General features: G+C 36.6%; 1 protein-coding gene across 3 annotated transcripts in view; it reads left to right on the forward strand.

Moving 5' to 3' along the window:
- The window catches only part of LOC113067895 (B-cell CLL/lymphoma 9 protein-like), a 99024-nt gene that overhangs the window by 34164 nt on the left and 40384 nt on the right, over nucleotides 1–24476 (forward strand). The window contains exons 1-2 of one of the 3 annotated variants that reach the window (XM_026240577.1): nucleotides 14097–15159; nucleotides 17192–17337. The gene's annotated coding sequence lies outside the window, so the exon portion shown is untranslated. Of the gene's footprint in view, nucleotides 1–14096; nucleotides 15160–17191; nucleotides 17338–24476 lie in introns of those variants that run through there. The other 2 variants (XM_026240411.1, XM_026240493.1) reach the window with 2 other exon arrangements.

Here is a 24476-nt window from a genome sequence, read left to right on the forward strand (position 1 = left end):
TTGACAGTACTGTGTGCTGGTGGCTTGACTTATCGTTCATCACTGTGGGGGGAAAATGCAACTGCTGCTGTTACTGAGCCTTACAATGCAGAGCAGAGCGAAACACCCCCGAATGAACTCTAATGTTGCTCTTGAGCTTGACTGAGTGTTGGAGTGTACGCAAACACTTTTGTTTTGGATTGGTAGTCTTATTATGCACGTGTGCGTAAGAGAGCGCAAAGAAAATATGTAAAATCTCTTTAATAAGTAGTAAGTGGGTATATATATCAAAACGCTTCATTGCCATTGAGCCAATTTTGTTAGTTAGCGTAAGGCTCATATTGTTTACTGAAGCCGAGGGCTTTCGAAAAACAAAAACAGTGTATGTTAGCCTCAGTGTGCGTCGTATTTTACATAAAAATTAAATGTAAACCTATTAAGAGCTAGTATTAAATTTACATGTGTGCATAAGTATTGTAGGATTGGATTAGAGCTTTGCTTGGAGCTGGAATCACAGTTCACAACTCGGATTCTTATTACAGCTGCAGCAGGGGAGTACGGTGACAGAAATAGTGCACTGAGGAGACATTTCAGTATCTCAGAATGGAATCGGCCACCACACACACACACACACACACACACACACTGGTTGGTATGGGGAGGACATGAACAGGAGTATGAGGCAAACAGCGTTCAAGAACAAAGTGACAGTGACTGCAGAAAGACAGAGGAAGACAAGGCAAGAGTGAGTTAGTATGTAAGAGAAAGAGTAAGGGATAGTGTGAGACATGGGGAGGCGTTCATGGATAATAAAGAGAGACATTTCAGGCTGAAACCCAGAGAACTCAACTCACCCCTGCTTTTCCTGTTTCTTTGCTCTTTTTTTTTGTTCACCTCTCCTCATCTTCTTGCCTTTCTCCCCTCCCTTTCCATACCTACAGAGCTTTCCGCTTCAGGACCTGCTGGACTCTGAACGATGCACTCGAAACACTCAGTGCATTCCAGTAAATATAGTCCTAGTAATGTAGTAAACACAATTTGCGCCCAACACGCTGAGATTTAATTGTCTGTCCATGTAAACAAGCGCTAGGCGGACATCTTGGACTGTTGCACCGCGCCTCGCTATTTTCAGATAAGCGTTTTTAAATAACGCCATATAAAGTTAAAAGTAATTCAACTGTTAAAGGAACATGCCTCCATTTTTGAAAATAGGCTCATATTCCACCTCAAGTTTTTAAAGAGCTGTGTTTTACAATTTTTTAATACATTCAGCCGATCTCTGGGTCTGGCGGTAGCACTTTTAGCTTAGCTTAGCATAGATCATTGAATCTGATTAGACCTTAAGCATCTCGCTCAAAAATGACCACAGAGTTTCGATATTTTTCCTATTTAGAACTTTACTCTTCTGTAATTACATCGTGTAACTCATAGTTAACTCTAGGGGAGTTGGAAAACAAGCCTATTTTCAAAAATAGTTGAGTGTTCCTTTAAATCCGCGTCTTGAAACCCTTGCATTCTTTTCAGTTCCAGTCTCGTGTTTTCAAGTGAATGTAACTTAATTCAATGTTCCTAATGTTGCACTACACCCACTCGCATATACAAATGGCCTACGCTGGTCAGTTTTTAAAGAAATGAATAGTTTTATTACTTAGCAAGGATTGATACTAATAAGAAATGTTACTTGAGCTGCAAATCAGCATGTGTGTGTGTGTGTGTGTGTTTATTTTCACCATGTATTCCTGATGAATTGTTATGTGCAGTCAAAGACAAAACCATCTTGAGAGATTGATTCATGACACACACACACACACACACACACACACTCACAGCAGGTCTGCCCATAGAAAAGAGTGAGTGAGCTGAACACACTGGGTGAACAGCAGGGAGTGTGAAGACAGAGGGAGGGGACAAGTCTTCCACTTCTTCCCTGAAGAAGGACACTTCACTGGAATCAGCTTCAGCTCAGATGGGAAAACCAGACTGAGAACAGTGGAGACGATAGTGCTACAGACGCTTATTCTTGTCTTTCACAACACGTGTGTAATGTGTGGTTCCACGTCGAAGCTGTTGCTCCATTCCAACACCTAGCATCTTGCCTTGACATGAAAACATGAAAACAGAAAAGGCATCCCATAATGCTCTGGGATGAGCTCAGTTAAACAAGACATTGTTGGAAATTTTCATTATAAACGCACATTGAAATCAGTTTTATTAAATGTATTGATGAAAATAGTTTCGCCTTTGTGAGAACTTGAGTGAGTTCTGTGTATTTTATGGTGATTAGCTTAGCATCATTCTGACATCAAACACTACTGAAAACAATAGTTTGTTGAATATCCAATGCCTAGAGAGCATTTCAGATTTCTCAAAAGAGCTGCCAGTGTAGGCAATAGATACTGAGGCAGCTGGCTAGGTTTTGGTACAGGGCCTGTGTGTGTTTTTCCTGTTCACAGTTGTTGCAGCCATCTTTATTACACACATTCACACTAAATTACACAACTTTACTGTTTGCCCAGATCATTGATGTTTTACCAGTTGTTTGTCTCCTCCCCTTAAACTTCTCTGTATCACACACTTCTCACTAAGGGAGAGAAGGAGAAAGTGGCAAGACAAAGAAAGGCCAAGAGAGAGAGAGAGATAGAAAAAAAGAGAAAGAGAGAGAGAGTGAGAGAGGGGAAAGTCGGTCAGACCCCCTCCTCGGCAGAACAGGAATGCAGGGAGTCTGGTGAAGGAATGTGGAATGGGTCTCAAGGGGAGGGGGTATAGTCTAGATGTAAACACTGTGTGTGTGTGTCGCTCTATGAGTGTAGCTGTGTGTGTGTGCACACAGTGTAACGCATTATGAGGTTGTGTTATATGTGTCCCGTATGTGTGTGTTGGTGTATTTTGAGAAAAGGGGGCTTTTTAGGTAGGCCAGCTGTAAGGAACGGCTCCTCGTCTCTGATGACAGCTTTGGGCCAATGAGGTGATTTTATCATGCATGGAAAAGTACCAGGCCCACTTAAACATTGCACTGATCCGAGACCAGCTTTCCAAACTCAATTCCACGACTCTTCCGAGATCTTAAAAACCTTTGCCCTTCCAGTTAGTATTTAGAAATGGATAGAAAGCAACATTATGAGCACCATTTAATGCTAACACGATATTTCAAACCTCAAATATGTCAGGATTATAAATTGGAAATCCGTTTAGTCGCTAGGCTTTGTAACACATACATTCTCGTTCAAGTGACTTTCGGTTACACTAATTGCCAGGACAGACCCTCTGGAACAACCTGGGGCGGAACATGGGGAAGTGTCGCGCTCCAGGGAAGAACAGTGACAGAATAGGGCTGAAATTATAGTACTTCTCAGTTCCTGGGTCAACACTAAGTCTGAGCCCACAACTTCTGTGTTCACAGTTCAGATCATTACCGATCACAATGTGCTGTATTCTGAAATCAAATGATAGCTTTATGTGAGAAACAGGCTGAAATGTAAGTTGTTATCTTCCTCAAAGATATTTATTTCAAACCTGAAATGTTTCTGGTTAATTCTTGCATGTTTCATGATGCATCAAAAACAACTTAAGACATTATTTTGGTTGGTTTGTCAAATTAAGCTATAATGTATTGCTTCCAAATATTTTATATAGTACAATTCATACTATATTTATGGTGCTTTTTTGTCTTTGGAAATAATTGTTCATTTTCATATTTGTATAGCAAAGATCAGCTCAGGCATTCTTCAAAATATCTATTTTTGGGTTCCACAGAAGAAAGAAAAGCATGCAAATTTGGCATGATTACACAGCTTTCCTTATCTGTATGAATTATAAATTATTCCTTTCATGTTACTGATGCAATGATTATCTGAAAGCTATGATCTCATCTCTGTCTAGAGTCAATTAAGTCAATTAATCAATTAACTTGCTAAAGTGCTCCATATAGCCTTCACATTTTAAACCGCTAATGTAATGCTGTTGGTCTACACTGTTCATCTTGTCTAGGAAGTATAGAGCCTCAGGCAAGGTTGAGTCAAGGTGTTGAGCTTAATTCAAACAGGGAGAGTAAAAGCTAGATGTGAAGGTTAGGGTGAAAGATTGAACACTATTACTTCTTTACTAGAACTAATGATTTTAATAAATAATGACACTCATTTGTGGTTTGGGTCTTATTGGGTGCTAAGAGGGCATTTGTGGCAACACTAAGTAGTAGGAAACAGGGCAAAGAACTCTGCATGTGTAAGAGAGAGATTGCCTTGCCTTTCTTGTGTGTGTGTTTGAGTGTATTTTTAGCTTGTTCCCTCAATGAGAGAGTGTGCTGCTGGAAAACTATGCTTGTGTGTTTCGGAAACAAGCTTTGGTGCTATTAGCAAAAACTTCCACAGCTCACACATGTACACACAGAGAAACAAAAGGCTGCCCTAAAAAACTTCTGATCCTAATGATACATACAGATCGACGGGAAGAGGAGCAAACCCAGACAAATGCTTTACAGAATTGTATTTTGTCTTTACTTCTTTTTTTAAATTTTAGTATTTGTTCTAATAGTGGATTTTTTGCACTTTGGGTTAACTTCTGCTGCTTTTAAATGTCCTTTATTAATACATTTTCACCTGACTGTTGGACCTCTGTAGCTAGATAATAAGAAACACTATTACCCAGTTGTCTAGTCTAAAAATTAAAGACCAAATGAAATTTACTTCATAATCGTGCCTTGTCTTATTTTGCAACATTCAGCAAAAGCTTTTTTTGTAAACTATTCTGCAAAAAAAAAATATATATATATTTTTCATGATAATTTTTTATTAAAAGATTATTTGTATAACATATTAGAAATATATTAGAAAATTATAAATTACTTCCCACTGGATTTATTTATGAGCATCAGATTTTAAGCACATCTCATTGATTTGTACATCTCACATTCATTCATGTATTGAATTGCGTTATATAATACAATAATAAAAAAAGCACACACACACACACACACACACAAACACACGCACACACACACAAAACATCAGAGCTTTGATCATAAAACAAAAAAATTTAATCATCTTACTAAGACATTATTGGAAGATTGAGAATGCAAACTAATATTTATTTGTATGTTATGTAAGTAGTTTGTTATACTGTTAAAGATATAATTGATTTACTTAACAAGCTATTAGGATTTCATCTTACTTTTTGGACATGTATATATACATATATATTATATAAATTGTTTCCCACTTACTATTCAATCATAAATAAACACATATTAAAGAAGTTAAATGTTTTGCGAATAGCCATGTTGTTATTTTCAAGTCAACATGCTTCTATTCTGCCACTGAATGCCCACTTTTCAGTCAATCAATCCCAGATCCAAGCCCACTCTACATTATTTCCTACTGAACATTCAGATACAACACATTACAGACATGAAATGTCTTGCGGATGCCTTTTCGTGTTGTCTTTAAGTTACGCAGCTTTAAACTTGTCTATTAAAGCAGTACCACTCAGGTCAGAAGAAGAGGACAATCTCTATCAGCGTTGATAAAACAGCATGTTGTATCCACACAAAGCTTGTAGATATTAACCTTCAACCTCATTTACCTTCCTCGTTTAGGATAGTTAATTACAAGGGTCTGGCCGATCTCTCGCCATTGTGTGTGAAGAGCGTAGTAGACAGTCGACTCATTTGTAGGCACTACAACGAAAAACACTAATTCACAGCCATGTAAGTGTGGCCCTTAAACGGGTAAAGACTGAGGTAATAACACTTCTGTTTACATCCGTAGAGGTCTCCTCTGGTGACCCTAACTTTTATTGGCTTGCCCGTCTCCCTGGTTACAGAGGCCCCGCCCCCACGGGAAGTTCCAACCACACAGATGGCTCCCCGATGGTCTGTTTACATCTTATTTGCATACAGAAATTTCCACGTCTTGTCACTGTCACAACAGACGAGTGCGAGGGGTAACTGCAGGGGTGCTACTCCCCGTCTCAAACGCACAAGACATACAGTTCACAGATCTACAAACATTTGTTTTTGTCTGGTGACAGTTATTACTTTTTAGCATATCTGGATCCAGAACTGTTAGAAAATGAGTAGGGAAGGGGATTGGTGTTAAGTGGTATTTGTGCATTTGCATATAAGTGAACCAGGAAGTGTGTTAACAAGGTCAATATGGTTATGTATAGTGAAAAGGCTTTGTCGGAAGGTATTGATTTTTTAATTACGTATCTTGCCTCAGAATAGCAGCCGAATGGCGCTCACTCTATAACAGCTGGCTGCAGACCCGGGAGAGAATAAACCTCATTGATATTCAAACCGCTCTTTATCAAGGGGACAGAGACCTGCAAGAGAGAGAGAGATGGGTGGAAGAGAAAAGAAAAGAGAAAGTCATATTCACTATTTGCATTTGTGGAGCTGTTTCTTTTTAGCATAGATTTTTAACAAATAATTATCTCCCCCACCCGGTATCATGTGAAAACTTTAGATAAAACTTATTGCAATATTCTTTTTGTTTTTTTTTATCTTAATTTCTCAATTAAACACACTGTTTGCTGCTGTACCTTTATGAATTTAGGTGTGGTCTCATTTACCGTATTTTGACATATTTCAATTTCAATAATAATCCATGATCCGGAATTTCATTTGAAGGCAAAAGATTTCCCCACACAAATGATTCATCACACTGGCCAACAGAAGCTACCTGGTTTGAAAGTGAGCTCAGTGTGAGCTGTGCTTCATACATCGCTACATTATTTATAATTGAAATATACCTTTTTGCACCAATCTGACTTTGCCTTTTGACATCACAGTGACTGTGTGTTCATTCATTCAGCCAATTTGGCCAAATATACTGGTTCATTCGGAACCAACCAACTCTGTTTATGAAAGAGTCATTGAATCATTAAATCAGCAGATTTGTTTGAAAGTGCTGATTCATTCACAAAATGAGACATAGCTAACAATTTTGGGTCTATAGTGTAAATTACTCAATATTAATATATTTATGCAATATCACACTTGCAATCCCGGAAGGTTTACGTTTTTCTCATTACTGTCAAAGAATTTACGAGACAAATTAAGACTGCTTTTAAATACAGTAATAAATATGCAGTTTAGTTTAGAGTTTGAGTGTATGCCTATATGCCTTTCTGTGCTTGAATAAAATGTTGTGTATGTTTTTCCAAATTCTGGATGTGCTGTGGGTTTGACAGTGTGTTTGTATGTGTTCTGGCGCTCCTCCAAGCGGGTCGGGAGGACCAGTAGAGAGCAGGGTGGCTGGGAGGAATATCTTTCTCTTGTCTTGCTGTATGCCTTCATACACCTTACAGCATTCTTATCTAACAGCATTCCCTCCCTCCACTGGCATCAGGCACAATCTATTGGTCCCTGTTTGATTGGCAGGTGTTGGCTCATAACTTTGAATGTGCCTCTTGCTCATTTTGAGGTAATGACTTCTGATTGTGGTGGATTGAAGCTAGCGTTTAAGCTAAATAATCTAGGCTAATGACGGCGCTCTTCCATTATTTATCAGACTCAACACACTCGCCCTGCACAGTATATATAGACGTCCTGCTGGCTGGTTGGCTGGCTGGCCTGATGACCTAGTGCCTGACTGGCAGCCGTGCTGACTGGCCTATTTGCCACGATTTGCTGAGTCACGCTGCCGATGGGATGGACGGGCTCTGTTCCCAGATCTGCAGGGAGGCACTTATACTGATTCTAATGTGTATTGATGTACATCTGTGTTTCACAGAGTCAACATTTTTCTGAGTATGCTTTAAAGACCCCAATTAATGGTTCAGCGAGTGCAGTTTTCTTACCTCCGTTATTGTATTTCCAATGTAATCTATCTATTTATCTGTCTGTCATTATTTTTCGTCAATGTATGAAATCAGTTTTCAAATTGTAGTTCATTAAATGAACAATAAACATGGTCCACAGACCTAACAAACTTAATTTTCTAAAACGTTTTAACTGAAAAGTGTGTATAGAATGGAATCATGAAATGGTGATTTCCAGGCCTTGAAATAAATAATTACATATATTGAAATTTGCATGGCTTTTCAAGTAGTTATTTCATTATTATTTACTAGTATGGTATTTATTTATATTGTTTATTAACAAAACATAAATGTTTGTTTATTCATATTAACTTTAAATGTTTTTTTTTTTTTAGTTTTCTTTTAATTTTATTCATTTCGTGGTGCTTTTTTAATTGCATCTTCAATATTTCCTCTACAATTGTATCTATTTATATTTCAGCTTCATTTCAATTAATGCAACTGTTCTTAATGGTTTAAATTAGAGTTAACAATAACACCCAGGTCTGGAAATCACTATTTTATGATTCCATTATATTTCCAGGTTTTCCACCAACATGAGAACTGCTATAAGGAACACAATTGTCCAAAAAAGTTTCAATGTGCTACCTTTAGGTTACGAGTCCAGACGGTTAACCACTGCACTCTAGTGTGTGCTTAGCATTTAATAAATCCAAGTTATTAGGAGCAGTGTTAGGTCCATGGGAACATCAAGGACACCTATTAAAAACACTAAAGCTCTTTAAACCGCTCTCGTGTTGCTGTCTGAGAGAAAAGATGTGGGCATAAATGTGTTTTTGAGTGAAGAAAACCGAAGTCTGTTTAGGAAACGTCACAATAGCCTCCTCAGCCACCCTGACAACCACAAACCGCTACAGCTACATTACACTAAACACCCTCTGAGACTCACATACACACTGAGAGACAATGGTTAACGTGAGAAGGAAGCAAACAGATACAGTCTGTGTAAATGTTTATTAAGTTTAGATTTGTCCACAGTGCAGTGTGTTGAGCTATTTGTGCCTCTAAGGGTGGAAGGCAGAAGACACCTGCATCTGAAAAGTGGCATAGAGGCTGGCGTGCAAAACTACAACCACATAATGACTGGAGACCTGCCTGAACATACCCCCCTATCAACACAGCCTTGGTGGTCCAGTCCTCACCTTCTGAGGGGGACAAGCACATCCATTTTTGTTAGACAGGTAGAAGATAATATCTCATGGATTAGGCAAAGGCCAAGAGAGACTTGTGTGGGTGCTGGAATGCTATGGCTGTTTGGATCTTCGCCAAAACTACTGAATTGAATTTTGTCTACAAATTTATGTGAATGGCTATATATATATATATATATATATATATATATATATATATATATATATATATATATATATATATATATATATATATATATATATATATATATATATATATATAAATAACAAATGAAATTGGATGAGACTGGATGGGCTGAGGGTGTAATTTGGAAAAGGGCCAATGACTAATACATGTCTATTCCCTTTTAATAATATAATTACCTCTTCATGTACAGTTTCTGTAGAACTTTTTTATTAGAAAAAAAGTTTAGAAAATTATTTGCAAAATTATTAGAAAAAAAAAAATTGTGAACAAAATAAAGAGACAAGAAATTGTTTGGGAAAGAAGAAAGATATGGAATAAGGAGGCATCTTCTGCAAATAAAGTATAATGGGAAAACATCATATGTTCAATATTGTGGCTGAATGTTAGCTAGTTTGGATTAATTGGAGAGTCTAAATAAATAAATATATATATATATATATATATATATATATATATATATATATATATATATATATGTGTGTGTGTGTGTGTGTGTGTGTGTGTGTGTGTGTGTGTGTGTGTGTGTTTGGCGTGATTAAATATATGTGTTATAGGCATTTATAATATTACAAAAGATTTCTATTTCATATAAAAACAAATTTTCAAAGACTGTTCAAAGAATCTCAAAAAAAGAAAAATATTACCAATTTCAAACTTTTGACTGGAAGTATATCTGAATATCTGACTCTATTCCTAAATCATTTAGGAACTGTACTTGAATGTCTATACATGTCTATTAGATATTAACTGTATGGTACACCGAGATGAACTGATTTGCTGGATAAATCCTATCACTTTTCCTATCACTCAACCTGTTGCTAACCACTGCACCTTGGTAGATTTGATAATATTTACATCTTATACTGAGCATGAGGCGTTTATGTTGTGTGCTGGTGTTGCTCTGGAGTCTTTCTGTGTATATCTGTTTACCAGGGTTAGAGAGAAATGTTTCCTATTACATTGACAGAGCGTGTAACACAGAGATGAATGAGATGGAGGCTGAAGGGAGAAGGAGGGTAGAATGGCAAGAGGGAAATAAACTTTATGGAATGGAGAGACAGTGGGATAGACAAGGATGGATGGTGCAACTAAACTATTCACGTTGCCAAAATGGGGGCCCAGCAAAGGAAGTTTGTTTTGCTGTGACGTTTGTGCAGAGTCGAGAGATCTTCTGTCCTGTCGAGACGGATATGACAGCGGCCAAAAAATCTTTCCTTCAAACTTCAGCCAAAATTTGAAGAGAGATCATAACTCTCTCACACTGGCAGCACTGAAAAAAAAATAACTTAATCATTGCGCATTTGATCACACAAGCATTTCACTTCTTACCTAATTAATATACAATAAAAAAAACTTGCTCAGGTTAAGTGAATGCATTATTTAATTTTGTAAACAACAATTACACAGAAATATATTTCGATAACTCTCTTTTTAATTCAGAGCTTTGATATGCTATTATCGAATAAATTACAGTGCTTGATTAAACGGTTTGGTATTAAGTGGCATGTTGATGACATGTTAATTGTTCTTTTCAAAACACATTTATGCATTTTTATGCATCTGAAGCAGTTGATATTTGACCCTGAGGGAACGAGGCAAGAGCAGCATGAGAGGAAAAATAGATGGGACGGTTAAAGAAACAAATTCATGTGGCTATTATAACAACAAAATAGAATAGATTGTTTTTCTTTTTTAAAGAAAAATCATGTTAACAATGTAATTATCAAAATTTGTTACATCAGGCTTTTGAGGGCTTTTAAACATTTTGATTTAATCTAAAGGTTCAATAAACTGTTCCTTTTCAAAAAAAAAAAAAATGTATTCTTCTCGTACTATTATTACTGTTCATATGTCAGGTTTACAGGGTTAACATTTGACAGCTGGATCAAGACAGCGGTCTGTATCCTGGTGATGAAGCAGATCCTGTTTGTGCTCTTTCATTCAACCAGATGTCACACAGAGACACTTAATGTTTAAACACACCTGTGCCATATGGCTCCAAGGGCTTATGTTCCTTACACATCTTCATCATCTTCATTATCAGAGCACCTAACAAAACTTATGTCAAATCAACAGAAATGTCCAGAAAAGGTACGTGAAAGGCTAGTTAGACAATTTGGATCTGATGGGTCACTGCTGCAAGGGGCGCTAAAACAGGCATTAGAAGTCTTCTACAGAGAGTTTCTCTTTCAAAGACGAGAGTCTTGTTGAATAAGTTGATTAAACTGTTAACAAGCTACTTGAATAAAAGCACTGCCACTTTAATGACAGATACAGCAGTTAACTACTGAAATTATCTTGACAGTAATGCAAGAATGGATGGGAAGTATATCCGCCCAAAAAATGTGGTGCTTCCTTTGTTGCACTTTGCAGTACTTTGTACTTGTCTACAAGTGTGTCTCTGGCCTAAAACACACCTTGTATGGACCAGTATCCTTTAAAATTACACTGTACTTCAATCAGGGTTATTATTGCTAACTAAAAATAAAACCATAAAAAAACATCAGTTTTTATACTAAAAAGGTTACCGTAACTGAAATTAAAATAATAATAAAAAAACTTTTTCATTTTTTAATATTGTATTTCCATTAGTTTCTAGGCAACATTTAATGTGTGTGTGTATATATATATATATATATATATATATACACACGTTTTGCCATATATATATATATATATATATATATATATATGGCAAAAATACACAGAAATTAAAATGTAAACAGAAAAAAAAAATGCATAATATTGGTATCCCTAATAAGGTCCCATCAATTAACTTACATTACCTATCTGTATTTATTAATCTTTGTTATTAAAAATACAGCTTTTGATTATCATTTCATATTAGCATCATATAAGGTCCTTTAAATTATTTTAACAAATAAAAACGTTTGTTTTTAATAATAGCACATTAAATTGAACATTAACTTAGATGAGTAATCCTTTTTCTTTAATAGTATAGGTTAACTGATGTTAGTAAATAGAACCTTATTGTAAAGTATAACCAAAATATTAATAAGGACTATAAGAGTTTATCAGTCATACTAAAATAACTCTGACTCCACGCCAGTGTTTAGTATTTTCCAGCTCAGTTGAGCTCACTAAAGTATGTAAACAGTGTCATCTGTCCCTGTTCTCTCCTTCATAGAGCAGAGAGGTAAAAGCTTTAAACTCCACTAAGACACCGTCATGTTTTTTTTTTTTTTTCGCTCTCCTGGAAGAGAGTTAATACGTTTCCTTTCTATCAGCAGGGAAGCACTGTTTGCACGTATCACTGCTGGAGGAAAAGGCAACAGATCGTTGGTTTTCCTCTCCTTTGTTACCTGGGGGGACCCAGTTCAGGACTCAGCAGTGGGTAAAAAGCCAGAAAGCAATTGCTAACATCACAGGGAATTGAGTACACCCCAGGATGGAAAGAGAATGTTGTGCTGTTGTTTTTAGCCGCCCCCCCTCGCGTTGGGGTTTGTTGGTGGTAGTGACGGTTCAGGATTAGATTGCCAGCAAATGCATTTAATCCCACGAGTCTCACCTCTCCTCTTCCTCAGCATTTAATATTCTGTAGTGTGAACAACAGATACTGTTACAGTACCTCCAAGTGCTCGCTCACTCACACACTAGTTATTGTTTTGGTGTCGTCGAAATTAAGAGAAATGTATTTTATTCTCCTCTCGCTCTCTCTTTCAGGCTTGAATTAATAGCAATTTCTTGTTGTTTAAATAACTAAATATATTTCTGCTCTTGCGCTTATCTTATACTTATGAAATCTGTTTGTATTCTGCCTCTCTCTGGTTTTGCCTCTATAAGAGGTTTGTTGTCATTGTGTGTCAGTGGAACGGGGTGATATAAGGATCATGTGTCTCCAAATGACATTTAAACGTGGGATCAGCAAAAGATTTTAGGAAAGATTGTTGGATCTGTGGCATTTTCTTGTGCCAATGTGTTTGACATGAACTGTGTGCCCCCGAAATAGACAAAAGACACTATCTGGATTTTTCTGTTGAATGAATACATTTCTTAATAAAATATTGCCACTTGTGGCCATTTGTGTTTTGGAGAAACCAGAACATGTCATATTTTATCCTACAATCAAAAGAAAGTATATATAATTAATTATAATTATATATTAATTAAGATTTAAAGTATGCATAAATAATGGTCGTGTATTTATTCAAATGGTGGCATTTATTATTTTTATGCTGCGCTTGCTTGGATGCATGGATGCTGTACGTGTTCTGGGAATTGTTATGAATACTGCATATTCAAACTCATTTTACTTATTTGACATAAGTAGGGAATATTCAGACTTGGGGATTGAGTAAAGACTGGATGATTTTTTTATTAATGCATCAAATTTAACACTTGACATAGAAGTTGTGTGAGCTGGCCTGGATTGCTGCTGGTGGTTTTTGTTTTTTGTTACTCTCCCTAATATGTAAAGCTTTTATGTAAAACTTAATGTCTTTTCTTTTGTTGTAATAATAGTTAGACTTATAGTAAATATTTTTTTATTTTTTTTGCGAATAAATATAATTCAGATATTTTCATGAGATTCATTTTTATTTAGCATCTGACATCACTTAAATGGTAGGAAATGTGGCTATAATGTTGACACATTTGTATGATGATCTAATACCCTTTTTATTATATATTTTTTTTGTATTAGTTTTTTACTGTATATTCCTATTTTCATCATATTGTAGTCCATATTCAATATTTTACTATATGCCACTAATATTTAACTACTGTCATGTTCATTGGCTGTAATATGTCTTTTTTTATAAATAAAAATAATAATAATTTTGACACCTTCTCTTACCTCTCAATGTCTCTCTCTTAACAAACCGGTGCACACTAGGATTCAACATGTCTTTACTACACAGGTGAGCTCTTCTTTTCGTTGATTAGCAATTGCATAGATTTGAATAACAAAGAATTTCGGGTGGATTCTGGCACAGTGGCTCGAATTGATCTCCGGCGTCAGTCACTATATTCACTGGCGAGTCAACCTGACCTAGAATCGCTACTTATTACAATATGGACTGAACCATCCGGCCGGATCAGAGAGGGGGGTGGCGAGCACACATCAGCAGCACTCGCTCATCTCTGATGGGGGAAGCCATGTTAGTGCCGTGAGCTATTTAAATCACCCTAGTTTCACAACGAAAGGCTGCGACTAGCACGTTTTGGGGAGACTGAATCGCTCCCGAAGCCCCTTCGCGCGGAATCGGACACCCCTCTGTGTTTTTCCAACAGCACACTTTTCACCATTAAAATATAGCGGCTTTTCCCAACCACTGTAAAGGAGAGCAGTCCAAAGGATAAAGGAAACAGAGTATCATTTTTGCACCTAAAACATATGATGTCGAAGGATATCGCAAGAAACATAGCCCTACACGTGTGTGGATGTAATGTTTATGAGGACTGACGCTGGTTCTCAGAAGAGATCTTTGTGTCGCTGCAGCCAGCTGCGGTTATTATTTGATCCACTGCTATTTTTAACGCATATCACTCGCTCTACTAATACACCGCAGACGTGTTTTAAAGCGTTTATTCTAGTGGCTCTCTAGCACACAAGAGCCTGCGGGATTTTAAGCTCTCTCGCTTTCTGTCTTTGGCCAGGAGCTTGATAAAATAGCTCCCCTCCCCCAAAGCTTTGGCGAAACAGGAACAACTTCTTCGAGAGAGAAAAAAGGGCTGCACAAGTTTGGGACGTCTTGGATCCGCCGTTTGCCCATTTGTAGTCCGGAGCTGAGATTTTTTTTTCTTCTACACCGATTCTTTGGGTTTTATTGAGGATTGTCGGCTTCCTTTGTTAGCGAGAAGGCTCTGGCATCCATGCTCCTGATTTTTTTCTTTGGAAAATGGGATACCTCTAGGATTATAATGAGGGGAATGCGCTCGCTTGTGGAATAACTTCACTTTTTTCAGTGGGAATGGAATTGGCGGAGCCCTGATTTATTTTCTTTAATTGCAATGGGAAAAGTGCTTTATGTGGAATATTTGCTGTTGTCGTGCTCCACATGGGTAAGATTTGTTTTGCTTTCGTTCATACTTTTCTTCCATGCTCGATTCGCCTTGCTCCCATTGAGTTATACGTGATTTAGGAAACCCCAAAGAATGTCTCATCTCGGATTATTTGATTTTAAACGTCACAAATAAATAGACTAAGTACTTTTTAATTTAATTAGATCGTGTAATAGATTTTCCTTAAAAAACATGCATTCATAGGAAGGCACGTATAACTTTCTTGCAGATGCCATTATGGCTGGAGATGCTAAAACAAGCTTGTTTTCCCACCCCGGGGTTTTCCCTGTCTCATACCTAACTTTTAATCGCAACACATATCAACTGTTCATTTAAAAACATTTATTTCAGAATGCACAGTCCTTTTACATTCAAAACACGTATGTTTCCCGTGTAAACGCCGTTGCTTCCCTAAACTTTCCTCGGTTTTTTTGTCCTCTTCAGAGAATCCAGCAGGTTACAAGGAAGTTCGTGAGGCCGCAGCAGCGTGTTTTCACAGCTCTCCATTGTTACATCAAGCCCCATTTACTTTTCTTACAGTGTTGCTAAAACCCTCGTTTTGAAACCGTATATCCAGCCAAACGTGATACGCCTCTGGACTGCAGATATAAATGGTGTTTTGTTGTCTTTTAGCTTCCTCCGTGTGCAGGTATCTGTGTTGGGTTACTCGAGAGAGGCCAGGCCTGCACACACACAGCAGGGTGGATCACAAATGAGTAAAAACATAAAGAAACCACACAAACCTTCTTCAGAAATTCTGTCAAAATCTATTTGACCATAGGAAGTTTTGTGCTTGAAATGTGCTCAGTATAGATATGTTTGTCACAGTCAAGGAGCTCTCATACTTTGCATATTTGTGATATTATTCAAAAGGAAAGCCCATGTTTGCTGGGTGTGGTTTGCCAAGCATGAATATATAACACTGAATGTTTTATTTATAGGTATTACAACCTTTGGTTGCCCTGGTTTGAACTTAAGTGACTTTTACTGCATTATGTACGAACCTTAAAGACTGGTCTTTTATAAAGTGTTGTGAACTTGCCGAGACTGGCTCAAGACCACGATTTAGATATTGATGAGGAGTTAGGTTTATTAACAGCCTCAAACTTGTTTCACAGTGAGGAGTCAATGCACAAATTGTGTACTAAATTGCTGAATGCATGCTATCGGGGTAATACATTGCAGTTTTTTTCTTGGTGAGGAAGGAGTGACCTTTTAAGATACAGATGCATTTTGTTGAGTTTAAGAAGTAATATCTTATAATTTAACTACTGTGTGTTTGGGAGCCCAATTCGCATGCTCATTTTTACTCAAAATCTCTAAAGAAACATGACGGTGTGCTAATGCAATGCTTGTTTATTTTTTCTGATCTGAACCTTGAATGTTGTTTTGTCATTCTTGTAGACTACAGGGAAATCTTCCCTGGTTCTTTTAACTAGTCAGCTTGTGCGTTTAGAGAATGGAGTTCTTGTTGTGCATATCCACAAAGTGAGTCATGTAATTGCTGCCGTAGGTTTGGCTTTGTCAAGAATTAGCATGTGGTGAAGTTTGTTAGAACTATGGAAAGTTCTTATATTTCTCGGATTTATTCTGGCTAGCGTTTTATTCGTTTTGGCTTCGCCTTGCCGCAGCATTCAGCAATAATTTGCAAGTATTTGTCCCGAGTTGCTGTGCAATAAAGAGAAGCCCAACACTTTTTTTTTCTCTTTTGTCTGAAATATTGCATACTGTGATATTTGAGAACAGTTTTTTTCTTTATTGAATTTTGAGTTTCTTGCTGCCGAATAATGTTGAACTGCACTGGCATTATTTGGAACCTCGCTTACAAATATCATGAAATCTCATCATCGCTTTTATGAGTTCCACATAATCTGGGCGCAACCAATTCTACTTGACATCAAAAATAAATGCTCAAAAAAGAAAATCTGTCTACAACCTCTACCTCTGACAAACATCTACTACTGTCTTTCAGATCTTCTGTGGTTATGTGTATGTTGGTGGTCTGACTCTGAATTGCTTTTTTTCTCCACAGGTGTTCGGATAGAGTCTGTGATCTCCTGAGCTCACTGGTTTAATCTACAGGAGAAGAGGCGCTCACAAATTTTCACAGTGGAAATTATTTGCATGGTCTTCAGATGAGGGAGAACGGGAGACTCTGAAACCTGAAGGGTGTTCGAGGTAAGTTAACTATAGTGCCGTGCACACACTGTCTTGTAATCTAAGCTTACACATTTAAGAGCTTTCTAAGGAACAAAGCAGCTCACTAGATTGATTTGAATGGAATATTGATTGATACAGTATCTATTTATTAATAGTGGAGTTTCTTCCATCAAATGCAAAAGGAGAAATTTAAGCAATATTCTGGCTGCAAATTTTCCGTGCGGTTGCAAAAAATGGAGACAAAAAGGAAATAAGAGCATCAGAAAAGTAGCAATGCACTATATTCCAGTTCATATCAAATTTTTGTGTCAAACTCACTGAAATTGAAGTCATTATTCACTGCTGATTCCTCAAGAACCAGATCAGTGTACTTTGTGAATGAATTGTTCAGCTCTGTTTTGTTTATGTAAAATATTCTGTGAAAAGAATAATGTTATTGTTGTTTTGGCTTCAAGAGATTTGTGGTATATTGCACATTTGGTGCCTTTGCATTCTTGGTGAAGTTTAAAAGCTCCATTCCCAAATAATTGCAATTGCATGGAAGAGAATAAGGACATTATTTAAAATATCTCCATATTATATCAAGAGGGTTTGTAGTGACACGAGAGTGAGTAAATTATAACACCGTTTTCATTTTCAGTTTCAGTTTTCACTTCCTTTGAGTAAAATTGTTTACATTCTGTCGGTGCATAAATGTGCAAAAATCCTATCCACTTAGTAACATGCTTTAAAAAAACACAACACTCTAGCATTGTGGCGTAGAGATTTACATGGAAGCATCACTCACATTTAATTTTTTTGTAAATATAACTTTAGTATATTATTTATTTAATGTATAATATAAAAATCTAATAAGACATAGGCTCCTTGATTTTCTTTGGTTTTGATGATGATTATTTTCACTGAATAGGTGTTGCAACGCTCGTATAGAATTTATCTGCCAGTTAAACATGCAAATGAAGTCGAAGCGAGTTTGGGAGAAAGTTTAAGGGAAACAATGATTTGATTGTTTCTTCTGATGCAATTGTAGTGTCTTGCTCTTTCAATGTCTCTCCCATTTTCATATTTGGCAGATATTGCTGGTGTTCTGTATCACAGGCTTGGCTGTAGTTGTGGTATGCCCAGAGGTGACTGATGATAGCAACCTACTGTCTTTTGGCCAACAATAACTGTAGCCGATAACTGTTGATGGATGAATAAACAAATTATCTTGTCAGTTTTTAAATCACGAAAACTCAAATATAATCAAAAATAAGATGTGGATGTGAAGTTAATTTTGTGTTTTAAAAGATTCCTTCACCCATTACATTAATATTTTTCATTGTTTATTTGCCGAACTATTTTCTTTGTAATTTAAAGAGCAGCTAAATCATTTGGATTAATATCCCCTTTTTTGTTAAAATGTCATTGGGGTTTGAAAAAAATGTTTCATGTATAAAGTAATACTTTTATTTCAGTATAGGCCAAAATAGATTGACTTATTGATAAGTCAACATAATTGACGATGTTGAAATCGTCAAATATTTTTGTTGTTACATTCTTTTGATCTGGTATAGTCTAATGTGAGATCCTGCAGTAACGCATATTGACCAGTGTGGCGCTGTAGCACAATATTGTAATTGTCATTAATTATAATTGTTTAACATTCTCAATTAGTTTCAAGTGATCTACCTTGTTTAATTTATTAGTTAGAATATTTATAACTCAATACAAAGAATATAACTTTATAACTCAACTACAAATTGTTTGTTTTACAGGGTTTGAGCAGAAGTTTGAATCACAAGTAAAAGTGATTTAATTGTAAAGGCTGGGACACACTAAGCCAACATCAACGAACTAGCGGCGGCGAAAACTGACGAGATTGACGCTCGTTGTCGATAGAAAAGTTGCGCTTGACCAAACTACAGCCGACTTCAAACTAACACGTGCATTCTACGCTTTTGTGAGATGAATTAGCTGTCTATATCAGCAGCTTTCAATAGAATATATTAATCATTCAAAAGGAGAAATCGAAACAAGGATATGCGAGATATACACAGATATATGAAATGTAAACAAAGCAGCTCTTTGATAACCATTTTGAATATCAGTTATGTTGATAACTTTCATTTAAGTGGCTCATGTTATGAAAATATTTGCATATTGGAACACTTGGGTAAGATCATGTAACATTAGAACAGTGTGTGCCACCTTCATTTACTTGTTTTCATCACTTTCACTTTTTAATTCTCGCGCATTGACTCATTCGCTTACCAGACAATCAAATCAGAGTTCTGACGCTTGTCGACGGCTGCAACGCTGATTCAACATGTTGAATTTTGCAAATTGCCGCCAATGAGAGCCGACATATGAAACATACCAAACAAACTAGCCCGACGGACATTCATTGATGACCGACCGTTGTCCCCAGCCTTAAGTACTCTCGACTTGTGAGTATATAGTATATAAGTTTGGGTTTGAAGTATGAAGTGTTTCTTATACATATCAATGTGATCGTCTGGCAGTGTTGAATATGGTTTGTGTACTTTTGAAGGCATGTATCTGTATTAAAGTTTGTGTGTGAGTGAGTTGGACACTGAAAGTAGAGTTCTCTTTGTACATTTTCAGACACCTGAATGCAGATTGCCAACCTGTAGTCATTGGTACAGGCTTTACGCCTGTCCTGCTTCGTTCCAGTGGAAAGGTCTTTAATGTGTGTGCTTTGAGTTATGTCTGGAACCAGTATGGTGAGAATAGTTTATAATGCTTGTTTATCTGTGAATGGGTTTTGTGTGAATTCTTTGCAATGACTTGCCCGTTTGTTTGTGTGCTCTTTGATTAGTACCATCCCCTCTTTCAGGTCTGTGTATGTTAGTTTGTGGTTTGCCTTTCCTTTGCAGTTCCTAATTAAAGGTGATTTTGATAAATGTGCAGGAGGATTTTATAAACCCCACTGGCCACAGCGGAAATCCTGCCCTTTAACTGGAGCTGGTCACTTCTCTTCATTGGTTGTCCTGTTGCCAGAGATACCTCACAGAATTATAAATGAACATAATTGAGTGTCATTTATCACTGCCGAACTTCTAAAACCCTGTTTAAAAAAAAAAAAAAAAAAATAAGTTTATAACCGTAACCTGTAGGTTAATCTGATATAACATGGAGTTCAGTGGAAAAGTTTCGACCAAAAATCCAAATGCTTGTTTTGCATAAAGTGGAAGCAAACAAGCAGGTTGTTTGTTTAAAAAGAGCTGGTTTCTTCTGGAAAAATAGGATTTGCATGTGTAAATGTTCAGACTGTTTTCGCATTTCGTAGAGAGCTGAATGGTGAGATTTATTTTAATACCTTTTAAGAATATAAATCATTACTTGCATGCATTATAATTGGTATAAAGTTTTTAAGAAGTGGTAATGTAAGATGTAATGGAAGTGAAACGGGTAAAAAAAAAAAGTCAAGAAGGTACTTGGTTATTTTGGTTGTTGGTTGTATTGAGGCTGATGTGAACAGAAGTTCGATTGAAAATGGGGCGGAGTTTGAGCAGATTTAATGATAGAATCAATGGAGAGAAGTCGTTTTAGCGATGTTTTGATCAAAATTATGAGCTCAATTTTTCAAAACACACAGATGAATCGTTCACAATAACATTAATGACACATTTAGAAATTAATAGGTTGTAATAATTTATCAGTGACGCATAAATAGCTAATTTTAAAACCACTGCTTGATTGACAGATGAGTGCAATGGTTGATGTAATTTTCATGTAATTGCGATATGGACTACCTCCCACTTTTGGTTTGGATCAGAAAACATTCTGCACGTGTTGTATGCAGGTCTGATCACTTGTAATCTGATCACCCAAGACTGAACTTGCAAACGGGGCCTAAACTGCATTACTCTCTTGTACACCTACATGGATTGATCTCATTATGATCTAATTCAGTTTGTGTTAGACAAAGCAGAAGCCTGTACTTGTATTTGCATTGCGTTTGTTTACTTCATTGCATAACCAAAATGTAGTGTAGTGTGATGATTTCTGCAGTTGTTTTTAACTCTTTTATGCCATTCTTTACGGAAAAAGGCTAAAATCAGCTTATGCTGCCATGTAATAGTCCTGCCATAGTACGGTTTTGTGAGTGTAATTTTCTTCAGTCTTTTCATTTGACCTTATTATGGTTGGTTAGCTGGTAGAATGTTGGGGAGTATATCTATTAAACAGTTCAGAAAATGCCCTGAAATTTAATTTGTTGTTGAAATTTGCAGATTAGAAGTTGAGTGTTAGTGTAATAGTGTAATCATTTTCTGTACTCGGACAGAATCTAGCAGCATTAAATCGACCTGCAGCTCACCAACTTTGTTAGCCAAATTGTAGCCTCAAGCGAATGAAGAGAGCAAGAGCTTCTATCTTCTGCTAACAACCTTTATAAAGTGTGCACATGTGATCAAATCTCTAGCATTTTGACTGAAAAATATTTTCATATCAGTATGAAATAGTTTTAAAATGTCCTATTTTTTTTTTTTTGTGTTAAGTTTTGGGTAAGTTACTTTAAAGTGATTAATTTACTAATAGTTGCATCATCAATATTTTATTTAAATTTGCTAATTACTTTGTCTGAAAAATAAATTAATTACTCAGTAAGTAACAATCTTTTGAATTGTTTATTACTTAACAGATCTTTACTTTATGCCTCCCACATATGACAGATACTGGAAGTGAAAAAAAAGTGTTTATTACTTTTGAAATATGGACATTTTTTCTTATGAAACCACATGGATTCACTGCAGGAGGCCTATATTCAACTTTATTCACAGTTTATCTGTGGTTTTATCTAATAAAAAAAAATAAAAAACGACGAGATTGAATAGATTAACATCAGTAGAGTCACACTGTAAAATGGTGGAAATGGAAATTGATGTTCATTCATGTGTATTTCATGCTATAACTAGAAGGAAGAGATCGATTCACATAAGAACCGCTAGAACTGAGGTGCTACAGCGATAGGTCACATTAAAGAGATGTTTTATTATTTAGTACTATTTATTGTTTGTAAAGCTAAGACTTAGGCCAGTAGTTTCATTCCAAAAGTAAGCTGCTCTGTCTTGTTGGTCAGACCGCCTGTCATTCAAACTCCTGGTGAAGGGGGAAATCCCGCCCTACATTCCAGAAGCTGTACGTCACAGTAAGGAAGAAACGTCACTTTAAGAAAATGTTTTAATTTATAAATGTGCCTTAGAAGAGAACATTACTGGTGTTGCACTGACATGTTAAGGTGTGTCAGTGCAAGTTTCATTCAGTTAATACGGCTCAGTAATTTAGTCTGGGACTAAGATTAAGCCTTGTCTGTGAAACCAGGGGTACATGTATCAAGCTATAAACATTAAACTTTTCAAAGCAATGAGTACAATATTTCATACACACCGAAATACTGTACATTAGCTGTCACATATGCTTTGTCTCTATTACCATGCACTTCTTCATAAACAATATTCTGATATTTTATCAACTAAATTTTTATTGCTTAGCACATTGTAAACATTGACATCAGATAGTAGATCAGTAAACACTGATCTAAACATTCCTAGAGTGTAACATTCATCATGCTGAAGTGTAAACATTCACATTACTTTTTGGTCTATATCATATCTCCATTTTTATTATATGGTAGCAAAATACCAGTGGGTTTCAAGCCACTGCCCCTTTTAATCACTGATAATGATCAGATAATGAGCTCTGAATCTGCAAAGACTGTACCTCGTGTTGGTTTCATACAGATTGATTTGAATTGGTTCATGTTAAAGACACTTCAAGAGTTCTATAGACATTTCTCACATCTGTGTTACAAGTATTTGCAGAGTTTGTTCATTTTGCATGCGTTTCAGAAAGTAGTTAATGGAGAACAAAACAGCAGAAAGCTGTTTATTTTACAAAAGCACAATATTTTGTTGTTGTTTTTAGTGTACACAAATAAAAGTAGACCCTTTACAGATTTGATTGATTTCTTAGGATGTATTCACACCTGTCTTGTTTGGTTCGATTGAAACTTACTCTGGTTCGTTTCCCCTTTTGGTGCAGATCTTTTTGGTGTGAATACACCAAACATCCGAACCAAGACCCAACTGAAAAGGTGGTCTCGGTTCGGTTCCAAACAAAGTTCCAAACAGTTAGTTTAAGGTGTGAATATGAACCGACCTCGATCTGACCCAACTGCAGAAAGCACTGCACCTTTTGATTTGACAGGCTCCCATAGTTGGAGTTGCATTATCGGAAAGTGCTGTGTTCGCTACATTTGGTAACGTAGCAATTGAAAGTTGAGACATTTGCTCTGCACATTTTGCATGTCTCTCTTTAACACACCTGATTCAGATAATCAGCTCGTTAGAAGTGAGCTCCGTGCATGAACGATTGAACGATTGGCATGGTCTCTACACAGTTTTCATTGCTCCCTACTCCCTGAGCAGGGAAAATCTGTTGAAGTTTACTTCACTTCGGAACATTCATTCACGGATTTGCGCTACACAATGAGCCGGGGGTCGCGAGGGCTGGAATTGAGAACCGCTGGTATAGATGATATAGTCTCATCTGATGTTCATAAGTGTCTTCATACTGCGTTTGTAACTGATGAAAGAAAATCAGTAAAATAATAATTGCACTATGAAAGATCTCCATGATTAGCCTATTTTTGATCCTCCTGTTTTTTACTGCTTGATAATTTCTGTCCAATGAATGGATGTCCTTAGAAATTTACAATTTCTGGTTCACTTGCAAAAGGGCAGTGTGAAGGCAAACCGCACAAAAATAAATAAATAAAATCAACACTGTATTTGGTCCAGACTTTCCTGGTGTAAATAAACATTTAGTTTGATCTGTGTCTGAGTATTTAAGGTTCTTTTCTCTGACATCAGGAAAAACAGCAAGTGAATGTGCAGAGGGTTAAAGTCCCTGCATTCAATTTTAACTTTAGAATATACATTTAGATTTCAAATTCAACATTGACATTAGAACTGTTTATTTACAGTATGTATCACAAGGACTTGAGTGGGAGTGAATGTACAGTGCTTTCTCCCACCTTACCACGACTGAGGTGCCCTTGAGCAATGCACCGAACCCCCAACTGCTCCCCGGGCACCACAGCAAAAAATGGCTGCCCATGTTTCTGTGTGTGTGTGCGCACTTTGGATGAG

Source organism: Carassius auratus, chromosome 1, assembly GCF_003368295.1.
Source record: "Carassius auratus strain Wakin chromosome 1, ASM336829v1, whole genome shotgun sequence".
NCBI classification, from domain to species: domain Eukaryota; kingdom Metazoa; phylum Chordata; class Actinopteri; order Cypriniformes; family Cyprinidae; genus Carassius; species Carassius auratus.